Genomic DNA, 13333 nt, shown 5'->3' with positions numbered 1-13333 from the left:
TTCTTTGTCTTTCTTTCTTTCTTTCTTTCTTCCTTCCTTCCTGCTGTGAAGACTGTGTAAAGCTTCTGATTCGAGAAGTTGGAAGATGATCAGAAAACATCTCCCCTTTTGGAGAGGAGAAGATAAACAGAATCTGCTCTCCTGGTAGAACAAAGCAAGGAGCTAAAAGCTAAGAGGGTGGGTCTTACCTGGGTCCCCTGTTCCACACACTGTGTGTCCCTCTCTTCCCCCATCCCTCCCTGTCCCACACACTCCCATGCAGCCCCAGTCTTCCTAGGCCCTGCAGAAGGAGGGAAAGAGAAAGAAAACGAGAGGGCCCATCCCCCTTAACCAGGTCATTTCAAGGACCTGAGGCCAGAAACCCCACCTGGAAACACATGGCACTACCCCAGGGGGCTCTACCTCCTCACAGGAAAAACATTCTTTCATCTGTGTACGCCTGGCAGTCACCAGGGGATTAGAGCTTCCTTTCAAATCCCGGCTCTTCCTTCCTCCTCTCTCTTTGTTGTAGTAATTTAAAAAATTGAATTAGTGTGCATCAACCCAGGCCTTCCCCAGTGGTTCTCTGGAGGCCTGCCTGTCCCTGCATTCTGAGCCAGCCTGGGAGCAACCAAGGACCAATCTCCAGGAGGGAACCCCAAAACTCCAAGTCTCAAAGGAAGGGTCCCCAACATGCCCGCCCTAGGACTGCCCACCTCCAGACCTCACACACCCTCTGTCCCTAATGAGGCATCGTCCCTGACTCCCTGTCAGGTGTCATGTGGCACCTGACTCACTGTCCCCAGGCCTGCTTTCCACCACTTTCCACGGAGGTGTCAACCCCCTCAGCTGGTAGCTCCAGGCTGAGATTCACCCTCCACCTCTTCCCGTTAATTCAACAAAGGCTAACAACCCTGCAGTACACGAGTCTGCTTCTTGGCACTGGGGACTCATCGGTGAGCAAAACAGATGATGAGCCACGCTGCTGTGGAGCCTACGCTGTTAATATGGAAACAGTCCACTCCAGAGAGAGCCAAAGCATAAGAGACTGTTCAAAACTGAGAACAAACTGAGGGTTGATGGGGGGTGGGAGGGAGGGGAGGGTGGGTGATGGGTATTGAGGAGGGCACCTTTTGGGATGAGCACTGGGTGTTGTATGGAAACCAATTTGACAATAAATTTCATATATTAAAAAAAATTAAAAAAAAAAAAAAGTCCACTCCAGGTGGCGAACGTGTACCACCACCCCACTCTGCCCTCCCCTACCTCCCCATGACCCACCAACCACACAGTTAACTTTCGGCACAGTGCAGGGACCTGCAGGACCCTTTCCAGCAACTGGCCAGGCATCTGTCCTGGTTAGTAAGGACAGGTGCTACATGGCTGTTAAATATGATGTCTCTCGCCCCTGGAGAGTGCATCATCCTGAGGGGAGTAAATGAGAGCTTCTCTGTGCAAGGATCACCCTTGGATTCTCTCTCCCTCTCTCCCTCCTTCCTTCCTTCCTCCCTTCCTTCCTTTCATCTTTCCTTCCCTCCTTCCTTCTTCCCTTCCTTCCCTCATTCCCTCTCTTCTTTCCTTCCTACCCACTTGTTTGAGGCCTAGGGGCTCCCTCTCCTAGCCCTCAGCTCTGGGCACAGATCTGAGAAGCTACCCACCGGTGCTCACAGCCCCCCTTCCTCCCACCCAGGGCCATCCTGACAGTGTCTGGCATCTTCTGGATCCTGAGGACCAGGATATATGGAGACCAGGCTCTGAGAGTACCTCCCCCTCCCCCATTTCTCTCTACTGGTCAGCGATAGCCCATTCTTCTCTCTGATCCCCTGCCCTTCTCCCCAGTCCCCCCACCCCACACTGCCCTGTCCATAGACAGCAGGCCCAGGGCTTAAGAACACTGTCCTGTCCCCTTCCCAGGGCATGTGCAAGAGGAGAAGAAAAGGGGGGCCATGCCCCCTACCAGTGCAGCCTGAAGCTGGAGAGCAATTAACTTGGCATTTTCAAACAAGGGCAGAGGAAGCGGGAGCCACAGGACTGAGTCAGCACATTGGAGGGGCGGGGGCCAAGCGGCTGGCTCAGCTCGTTAGCAGGACAGGGCTGAGCCAACGAGAAACAAGGTCAGGCAGGAGGGGATGTGAGCCTCCAAATGGAGATGGGGGGGTCCAAGTCAGAAAGATGGCTGCCAGCCCCTCCTCATTCCCTGCCTGGCAGCCAGCCTGGATATGATCCTGGCGGCCAAGGTCACCAGACCAATCCTCACACTTCCCCTACCCCCACCTCCAGGCAGCCCACCAATCAGCAACTATTCTCCACATTCCATAAGTGCCCCACAACTGGGAGGCAAGGTCACAGATGCTCCCCACCTCTAGTCCCTGCCTCCATACACACGAAGGAGTTGGCCTCCCAGGAAGATACCACCAAGGCCTGGGGCCTACAGAGCAGCAAAGAGCTGGGAAGGGTGGAGGAGTAGGGCTCTGGCGGCCTGGGAGGCTTCATGGAGGAGGTGGTCTTTTTAATAGCTACATTGAAAATAAGGTCTGCGTACTCTGCCTTTTTTCCAAAAAGATAAGAAAACGCCACCGAATCCAGCCATCTGTTAAATCCTTTGCCAGGTGCTGGAGGCACTACCCACCTCACCCGTGATCCTTACGCCAGCCTGGAAGATCCCTCTCAGCTAGGAGGAAGGAGAGGCCAGGGGCTTACACGACTCACCCTTGCTGTACACAGGTACTAACACTGTACCTGAAGCAATGAAGAAACTGAGGATTAGAGAGGCCCAGCATCACACAAGTGGTGTTTCCAAAACTCATGCTCTCTGCCACTGAAAGTAGTGACGGGGAACCTCTGACACTGCCAGGCTACCTCCTGAGACCTTCACCAATCACCAGACTCAAAAGTATCAGTGACAATGAACTTGACCCCAAAGGAACTCATTCCATGCTGATGAACCTACTATGTGTTCAGTGGACACATGAATGATGGGCATCAGACCCTTCCCCTTGAGTTGTCATGGTCCTTGAGATGGGCACCACCTTGCCCAGGGTGCGTGACCCCTCACTGGAGCCCTTCCAGTGCTGGATTCTGAGCATCAGACAGTCTGGGGAAACCCCTCTCATCTGAACTTCCAGGCCCCCACCTAAGGCGGCCTGCAGCTCCTGGCTTGCTCACAGAACTCAACTGCCCAACAGGTCCTGTGCTCCAAGAACAATCAGGCATGGCTACCTGTGCTTCCCCAGGGTGCTCTCTGATGAGTCCTCACTCAGGCACCCATTCCCCAGGGAGGGGTTCTGGAGCCATGATGCTACACACTCCTGCAACACCTTGCACACTTCATCAGTGAGACACCATCCCCACCAGGACAGAGCAGCATGGTTTCCTAAGAAAAATGCCCAGCAGGTGAAGGTCAGAGACAAACAAGTCATTGCACCTGGAAAGGGCAAAAGATTCTACACGAAGGGTTCCATGTCATTACCAGTCCACCCTGTTTTAGAAACAAGGACACCTGAGCCCTGTTGGAGAAGGCAGGACACTTGTCCCATGGAGTCAGGATGTGGACTCAGCTTCTCTGGTCCAAAATCCATGCCTCCCTTATTACCATGCACCCAAAATTACAGGGAACAGGTCAGTGCTGATGCTGGGGGCAGGACAGGGTGAGGCCAGGCCTCATGGCCAGGCAAGACATTGTAGCCAATGTCGTCCTAGCCCCCCGTGCTGCATCCACACACACCCATTCTGGAAGCTACCATGGGATTCATCTGGATGTGCATGGGGGCCTCAGGGTCTTCAGCTAAAGCAAGGGTCCCTTCTCGCAGCCTGGCCAATGTAGAAGTTGGGGGTGGAGCACCCAGACTGTCTCAAGGGGACCCACGGTCTTGAGCACCAGGGTCCTAGGGACCAAGTCATCACCAGCACCCAGGATGGGGGCACCAGCAACAGTACATGAGACCTTCCCTCTCCCTCTCCCCTGCCTGTGCCCCCCACTGGGCCCATTGTTTTCCTCTCCAGCCCACACTGGGGAAGTTTTTCCTTTCAGTGTTGAAAGGAACCTTCCAATAATGAAGCCATACCCTCCTTCAAGTCTTCCAGGAACAAGGGATTGTGTTCTCCTCCCGCTACCCCTCATCCTTGACAGCACTGAGCCCTTACTCCCTCCCTCCCTCTCTCAGCCACTTGAAACCTGTCCCATCTTTTCAGACCCAACTCAAATCTCGCCTCCTCTGCCACCTCTGCTGGGATACTCTCCCCCAGCTCTGACCTCCCCAGAGTCCCCCCCCCCCATCCCTGCCCTTTCCAGTGAGCTCACAATATTCCATCATGTGCTGCGGTGACAGCTGCACATGATGTTTTTCTAGCACAGCACCCGGCACAAAGAAATCCCAAAATGAATTCTTAACTGAATGAAGACGTCCACCATACTCAACGTGTTACGGATAAGGAAACGGCGGCCAGGAGGAGTTGAGTAGCCTCCTCAAGGCCACAGCTGTTGAGTACTAGAGGCAGCTCCAGAACCCAGCAAAAGGTGAGCCCCAGCCCTGTCCTCTTTCCCTGACCCAAACTGCCTCTTAGCCCCTGAATCAAGCCAGGTGTCACAGGCTCAGGATGGATGATTCTAGTATTGCCTTTTCTATTACTCATACAGAAGAGTATAATCTGTCTGTGCAGTAAAAAAAACAGTCACCAGTCTGAGTGTCCAGCACCTAGATTAAGACATACGGTGTTAATGTGGGGTGCCTGGATGGCTCGGTCGGTTAAGTGTTCGACTTTGGCCTCAGGTCATGATCTCACTGCTGGTGAGTTCGAGCTCCAGGTGAAGCCTTGGGTTGACAGCTCAGAGCCTGGAACCTGCTTCAGATTCCGTGTCTCCCTCTCTCTCTGCCCCTCCCCTGCTTGTGTGCTCTCTCGCTCGCTCTCTCTCTCTCAAAAATAAAAAAAATAAAAAGACATACACTGTTAGTGCCCCAGTGCCCCCTCCCCCACTGCGACACTCCCCTATTAACCAGTGGCGTTAACCACTATCCTAACACTCGTATTAATCATCCCCTTGCTTTGCTTTGTGGTTGTGCCTCTTTTATGCATCTCTGTAACCATGTGTTACCCTTTGCTTACACAGCTAGGTTTATGCTTGCTACTCAGTTTTTCAAAACTAAATAGGATCTGTGATCTCTTCAATGCATAACACTGTTATGTTCAAGTTTTCCCAATGCAGTGAACTCTGAGCAGATGCCTATTATAAAACCAGGCCACAAAAGCATGTACAGAGTTCTCCCATCAGACAGCACCAGCTCTCTCCTAAAAGCCACTTTATTTTAGGCACTGAATTAATGGTGTACAAATGACATGCACAGTAATGTGGAATTAGCATATGTCTTGATAGTTTTTTTTCAGGAAAGGATTTTGTATGTGTGTGAAAAAGTCAACTGCTCAGGCCCTTGTCTAACAGGGCTGTTTTGATCCCAGTTGTCTGACAGCAGGGACCTGCCCTCGTGTTTACAGGCAGAAAAGAAGCCCCAGGAGGGTATGAGGAGAAGCAGATTTGGAGGGTTCCCCAGCCCCCTCCTCTCTTCCCTCGGGCCAGCCCTCACCACGGTGGCTTTGGCCCACAGCTGCCCTAGCCCAGGGACCCAGTGGCAGACAGAAACAGACCTACTTTGGTTTCCATGGCAACTGCAGGCATCGGGAGGCCAACCGAGTGAGCCGCAGCCAACGAGGCAGCTGGTTTAAAGGGTGTTGATCTCTCTGCGGACCAGCAAGGCAGAACCACCAGGGACCAGAGGCAGCAACCAAGCCAGGAGGAGCCACAAGAGCTGGGCATACAAAGCCTGCAGGGACCTGTCTGCACAGCTTGCACATATGTGGGGGCACACTCACGCACCCACACTCACCCACAACCCTCTTTCACCCACCCACCCAGGCAGAGGCACATGCAGAGAAACGCACACACATGCCCCACCGTGAACACACAAGACCCACACTCACAAACTCAGATACGTGTTCATGGCAAACACACTCCAGTTTTACGTCCTGGCCCATTTTCACAGTCAAAAATACAGACCCTTGCACATTCATATGTAATATGCAAGATGTGGACCCAGAAGCATCCCCGCTCACCCCAAGTCCTCTATACACACCCCCTTGCTCACAGACACTGCACACAATACTCTCACCTCAGAGACACACAGACCCACGTTACAGGGAGAACTACAGGCCCACACTCACTCGTGTACTCACAGGGACACTGCCACACACATACACGCAGACACAGATCGGAACATACGAAAGCTAAAACTCAGACACTGAGGAGCCCAAGCTTTCTGAAAGGACTCGGAAATGAGATGTGGTTCCACACAGTGCTGTAGCAGCATCACAAAATCCCAGAAACCACCCTCCTGGCCTGCTGCCTCATCAACAATGCCCACCGTCAAGGAAGGTCTTTCATCTTCTCTATTTACTCAGAGCAGTTCTTTTTTGTGTCCTCCATAAATGCCCCAAGGACAGAAACCAAACCATCTTGTGTCGCTCAGACTTGAAATAAAATTTTGAGCGTAGACTCACAGAGATGCACACTCTTTTAAGACACCCGTGTGTGTCCCATTCCATACGGAGGCTGGCCTGTGCCTGGGTATGCTTGGGAAGTTCTCTGCCCAGTTTCCCCCTAAAAGCAGGGGAAGCCTGCTGGAGGGACAAATTCACAGAGCAGGGAGTAACTTGAGGGGTTAGCTCCTGACCGGGTGGGAACACCTGGTGACCACAGATTCCATTCTCCCAGACCCTTGAAAGTCAGAGGTCACAGCAGTAAAGTCTTGGTGGGGATGGCGGGGGCATTTTGTTGAGAATCTCTCAAAGCACATTTGAAGATTTATGACATTATTTCAATACTGTCCTATTGATCACCTAATCAATGTGTAGAAATTGAAAAATGTATGTACATGTGTATATTCTTATTATAATAACAATAACAGCTAATACTGGGCACAGAAAGTCGATAAATGTTAAGCTAATGTTATTATTGTGATTTTAGATTGATAATGAAAAGAATCTAGTCCTTACAAATGGGGAGTTGTTGAAGTGAACCTCCTTACTCTATAGGATTTTAATTAGGTAAAACCCTTTCCAACTTTAGCAACAGCAGTATTTGCATCGGGTGAGACTTTACAAAACACTTTCACGTATACCATCTCATTGTATCTCTAGCCCCTTCTGTGTGCCAGGCACCGTGCTAGGGGGAACGGGGGTGGTCACAGATTAGTAAGACCCTGACCCAGGCCTTGAAGAGCCCAAGATCTAGCCAGGAGGGGGTGGGGGCGCAGCACCGGAAATGTGTAATACCTAGCCTCTTGTTATCACAAAGGCCAATGCAAAAGGCATTCTGCACAGGGAAGGGAGCCATTCACCGATGGGGAAGAATCAGGAAGGGGTGGAGAATCAAAGAAAGCTGCAGGGAGTAAGTCACATTGAGCTGGGGCCGAATGCACAAGTAGGTTCAGGCAAGCCAAATCCTGAAAGGGGCACTGGATTCCCAGGCACGACACAGACAGAAACGTGTGGATGGTCGACCTGTGTAGCTAGGGGCAGCATGAGGGCAGGAGTGGGGGACAAGAGAGCAGCAAAGACAAGCCAGATGCAAAAAGGCCTCACAAGGCAAGCCAAGGAGTTTGGCCCTAGGGTATCATCAGAGGCATGAATGGGTCAGACCTGTGCTGGGGAGAACCACTGCAGGTAGCTGGGTGCTGGTCATGGGGATGTGGGGTAGGGGATGGGAATGTGGAAGTCTTGGGGCAGAACACCCCAGTTGAAATTGCACCCTGTCATGAACAGAGCTGAAGCCCCAGCCGGCAGGCCTGCACGTAGCTCGGTGCCTGACCCGTAACAGGCCCTCCATAAATGTTTGCCGAACTGCACGCCGTGGCCAGGTCACGCGAGGAAAATGGAATTAAGAGTCCGGTGACCCAGAGGGCTGGTTCAGGCCCACTATTGACTAACTCCGGGACCCCAAGCCGGAGATTTAACCTCTCCGGTTCTCGATTTCCACGCTGGTAAAATGAATCCGATAATGCCCTGACCTCCCTGGCTTAGCTGTTGGGAGACTCACAAGAGGGTATGGACTGAAGGTGCAGAGCACCGGCCCAAGCCAGGGAACACGTGGGCCCCTGCGGCCTGTGCTGGGGGGCCTGCCTTGCTCCGGGACCATATGCAGGGAGAGCTGGCTCAGCCGTTAGCAATTACCTGCGCCCCAAACCCGACACCTGCGCTCCATTTCCGCACAGGCAGATGGTGCAATCTGGCCACATGCCAGTGGGTCAGCTCCGCCCAGGGACAATCCTGCCCGCGTCTCTCCACCACCCTGCGATAGATACAGCGGGACAGATGCGGCGGGGAGGGGCCGCAGGGCACAGGAACAGCCACCGAAGAAGAAGATGTGGGCTGAGCGCCACCGCAGCAAGACCATGGCGCACCCCAGGCACCACTTCCCTTCTACAAACTGAGCCCCTCTCCCAAGGCCAAGGGAGCAGCAAGGCCGCGCTGAGATTCTCAAATCCTCTCTGACAGGTGAGGGGAGAAGGTATCTGCTCCCTGCTTCTCACACAGAGAAACTGAGGCTCAGAGAGATCAGGTGACTTTCGGCTAGACACACAGATACTGAGAAACGGAGCCAGCGGAAATCCAAGTCTCAACTCCAACCCACTGTTCTTCCATGGGCTGGTACTGCTCTGGTTCCACAGACCACTTTGGCCACCACTGGGTGACGGACAGGAATTCTTTTGCCACCCAAAGCCAGCTTTGCCTCTCTCAGCCCAGCCACTTGGCCATCCTCACGCTGCCACCCCACAGACCTAAAGGTTAGTGGGGATCTGAGCCAAGCAACGGTAAACGGATTAAGTCACGCAAAAGAATGTCTTTTTAAGAAAAATAGATGATGTGTTCCCAAATGTTCTTGTCCTCGGTTACTGGAAATGATTGGGAGCTGATTCTACTACAAGAGAATTTTAGATCCTGCTGCTTGGAAAGAGCCTTTAAAGAGATCTGGTCTAAATGCCACCCCTGGGCAGGCATATCTGTGGGTGCAACATCATCACCAAGTGCTCATCCAGCCTTAACTCCCACACCTCCCCAAGCCCTCAGCTCATCCTTTCCTCTGTCCCCAATTCTAGTGATTAGAGAGTTCTTGCTTCTCTTCAGCTGAAGTCCATGAGTCTCCTTACAGATCTAATGATCCCTGGTGGGACCACAAGAGATCAAATCTCTCTTTCTTTCACAGCCCAGACGAGATTAGGAGACACCCTTCTGTCTTCCTGACTCTAAGGCCCCAGTTCCTTCAACCATCCCTTGGAAGGCCTAAGCTCCTCTCTCAGCCTCCAGACACACTCTCGTTGGGTCCTGTCCTTCAGCGCTCAGCACAAACAGGTGTTCTCATCACGTGGCAGACACAGTGTGAAGCTCATTCCATGTGCTGTCTCATTTATTCCCGACAACAGCCCCAGGAGGTAGATGCGATTATTGTCCCCATTTGGCAGATGAGGAAACTGGGAAGAGAAGGACCATGGCAAGAGCTACACAGTCTCTGACCCTCCCTGCTGCCTAATGGCCCCCGAAGGAGAGCAGTCATCTTACCCAGGAGCTCTGGCAGAGAGACAAGGGCACTGGGCTTTGCATCCCACTCTCCCACGTATTACTGTGCCACCCGGGCCAGCCATCTCTCTGGGTCACCTGGTCTGTAACATGGGGATCCACCTGCTAGGCTTTTATGGAGATGGGAACAGATTTAGAGATGTGCCCCGAGGCCTGAGATTCTGCGTTAGCCTCCACTGTCCCCACCAGGAGACCCAGTGCAGCCAGCCTCCCGGGAGCTGCAGCAGTGGGGGGATTCAGGCCACTCCTATATCGCTGGGGCCTTCTCCAGGATGGAACCAGGTTCAAGTCTCCAGGTCTCCACCCGGGCTGGAGTTGCTCTCTAAAATGATTTGTCAAGTGACAAGCAAAAATATATTACCAATTTAAGAGTGTGATTTGCCTGCAACTTTTTAATCCTCGGGCTGTTGTTGAATAGATTAAAGTGTCTGCTTTGATCCATGCATTTAGATGGAAACATAAATATAGCCATCACTTCCTCTCTCAGCCGCCAGGACGGTGTCACGATGCATCACGCTGGCTTCCGACCCAGCCAGGCTAATGCATGAGAAGGACCTTTTTGCCATTCAAATCCCTCTTGTTCTGCTCTGGCCCATGCCACCTAACCTGACCACGGCTCACGCTGGGCAACAGTCACTCGGGAAAGGGTGGAGCGGTGGACCCTAGTCGCTCAGTGCCACGAACCTCCCCCAGCTCGGCAGAGCCCTGCAAGAATAAATCTCTGGAGAAATAGATTTTGAAGAGGAGTTTGGTACATAGATCTTCTGTCAGCGGAGCAGACTCCGGCTCAGCTGTTTTTCAGGCTCGCTGCTTATCCAGAAATACATCTATTTTTACATGGATCTCTAGCAAGATTTCCTCTTCCTTCTCAGGGTGGGAGTTGGTGGAGGGAGCCAGAGGGCAGGGAGTGGCCGTAGCCTGGGGATGGGGGCGCTGCACAACCGGACAGGGTAGACCCAGGGGCTGGCCCAGGGAGGCCACAGCTCAGGCAGAGAACAACAGTGCCCGTGCCGAGCCCTGGGCTCCTCAGGCCTTCCTCCATCCCCAGGCATCCAGTCCTGGTCCTCTCCAAGTCTCTGTCACTGCACTGGCCCCTCGGTGCCCCTCTGCCCACCAGCTTCATGATCCCCCAAGGCTAAAGCCCCCCACCATGTCCACGTGTTTGTACAACCTGACCACACAGGGACACACACACGTCGAGGGCCCCCACCGAGCCCCCACAGAGATGGGCTGCGCTCACCTGTGGATGCAGCTTTATTCTGGGCCTGCCTGTCGATGCCAGACGGCTTCCGGCGGCTCTGAGCAGCCCGGCAGACCAGCCGGCAAAATGGCTGGCGGGGTCTTGGGGCAGTGCGCTGTGGCAGGCAATTAGGCCTCAGACAAAGGCCTGTGAAATGTCAGAAGTAGCAGGGAGGCTGGACTCACAAGAACATTGGGCACATGGAAGGCCATGTAGTTGACCACACACTGATAGAGCCAGAGCCCTGGAAACAGTGCTCTCCTGCTCCCAAAGGGCCTTTTGCAGGAGAGACATCTTTGTGCCTCCCTCTTCCCAAACCTCCTTGAGTAAATTAACTCCTTTCAGCCAGGACCTTTTGTGCTGCAAAGCCCCGGGCCCCCCACGATAAGCAGGATATAGCAAATAGGTGTGGGATAGGAAGAACCTGTGGCTACATCTGCTGCTCTGCCTGGTCCTGTCCTCTGTCCCCTCCCGCAGACCCAGCATCCACCCCGAAGGCTTCTGTTCTAAGAGGGCCATGGGCCCCTGCCCCGCCAGTCCTAGCAGGTACCAGGCCCTGGCCTCCCCTCTGTCCTGCGTGCAGACCCCCAGCACACAGTGGGGCCAGTGGGCCCCAGGTGAGCTCTGCCCTACCCACACGTGTTGATGGACCCACCTGTGGCCTCTCCTCCTGAAAGCTTCCAGTTCCATTCTCACCCTCATGAGCCCCTGCCACCTGGGGGCCCTTGCTCCCGAGTCATATTCCTCCCCCTCCTCCCAGCAGTACCAGTCTACTCCCCTGCTCTGTTTCCAAGCACGCTGGCCTTTCCCATCCCTCCCCGCATACCGACACACAGCACCTGTGGGCCCTACTGAGCCCATTGTGTGTTCCCGCTCCCTCCCACCACGCTGCCCTGTCTCTCCTCAGACTCCTCACTTGGAAACGCAGGTCCCCATCACCCGTGGCCATGCCATCACCCCCTGGTGGCTTCTGTCCCACTCCGGCACCAGACCTCCGTCCTTCCTGACCCTGCCCACAGGTGTTGCCTGGCCTCACAAATGGGACCTCTCCTAGCTCCCCTCCTTCCTTTCCAGTTGCCTGGTTGTGCTTGCTCTTCCACTCTCTCTAGCTCTTCTTCCTCCTCCCACCTCTTCTTTGGTCAGCCGCGGAGGTTCTAGCCCAATTCCCTTTCTGCCCTACCTCCCCTGTTCACAGCGATCCACACCCCACTCCCCATCCCCGCCCCAAGCCTTCAACCACTGCTTCCACGTGAATAGCTCACAGGTTAGTACGACCAGATCTGACTTTTCTGTTGAGGGTTCCCAACCACTCAGAAGTCAGTTTCGGGCTGGTGAGAATTCTGCCATCACCCGTTAGTCATCCTGCCCAAAACAAGTGCTTCATCTGCCCTCCACAACCAGCACCTCCTCCGAGAGTGACCATCTTTCTCTTGTTTCCGAGGCTGGATCCAAGATTAATCCTCCCCTCTCCTTAACCACACCCTCAAAGCCACACACATGCAACCAATCATCAAGTATCCGGTCACTGCCCTTGAAATGACTTGGCACCTGCCCAGCCTTTTGGTGCTCTTATCTCAAGTTCTTGCCCTCGTTTCCGCTCACCAGGACTGTTGTAGGAACCACCTAACATATCTGGTCCTGTATAGTAGGCAGAAGAATGCCTCTCCCCCAGAATATCCCTGCCCTAATCCCTGGAGCCTGGGAATATGTTGAACATGGGACTGCAGATGTTTAAATTTTTTTTTTCAACATTTATTTATTTTTGGGACAGAGAGAGACAGAGCATGAACGGGGGAGGGGCAGAGAGAGAGGGAGGCACAGAATCGGAAACAGGCTCCAGGCTCTGAGCCATCAGCCCAGAGCCCGACGCGGGGCTCGAACCCACGGACCGCGAGATCGTGACCTGGCTGAAGTCGGACGCTTAACCGACTGCACCACCCAGGCGCCCCTGCAGATGTTTAAAATTAAAGATATGGACCTTAAAATATAGTATCTTGGATTACCCAGGTGACTCCCATCTAATCGAATGAGCCCTTAGAAGCAGAGAACTTTCTCTAGCTGAGGTCAGAGAGATGCAGAGAAAATCGTGGGAGAGGTGCAGCAGAAAGGGAGGTCAGAGAGCTTCCAAGAGCAAAAAAGGATTTCCTACACTGTCACCGGCCCTGAGATAGGGGCCTGTGTGCAAGAACTGGGGAGCAGCTCCTAGGAGAAAAGGGCAGCCCCAGTTTACAGCCAGCAATGGAACGGGGGTCTCGGTCCTACAACCACAAGGAATAGCATTCTGCCAACCACCTGAATGAGCCTGGAAGTGGATCCTTCCCACAGCCTCCCCAGAGGAGTTCAACCAGCCAACATCTTGATTTCAGTCTTGTATAAACCCAGAGCAGAGAAAATCGTCAAATCAACCTGCATTTCTGGCCTGCAGAACTGTGAGATAATAAATCTGTGTTCTTTTAAGCCACTAATTTTGTGGTAATCTGTTACAGTAGC

The 13333-nt window shown here is 53.4% G+C and overlaps 1 protein-coding gene across 1 annotated transcript in view; it reads right to left on the bottom strand.

Moving 5' to 3' along the window:
• The window catches only part of BUD13 (BUD13 spliceosome associated protein), a 274914-nt gene that overhangs the window by 201154 nt on the left and 60427 nt on the right, over window positions 1-13333 (bottom strand). The window lies entirely within an intron of this gene.

This window comes from Puma concolor, chromosome D1, assembly GCF_028749965.1.
Source record: "Puma concolor isolate L17-30 chromosome D1, mPumCon1.1.hap2, whole genome shotgun sequence".
NCBI classification, from domain to species: domain Eukaryota; kingdom Metazoa; phylum Chordata; class Mammalia; order Carnivora; family Felidae; genus Puma; species Puma concolor.
Note: the sequence above shows the minus strand (reverse complement) of the source record. Positions and strands in the feature narration are given on the sequence as shown.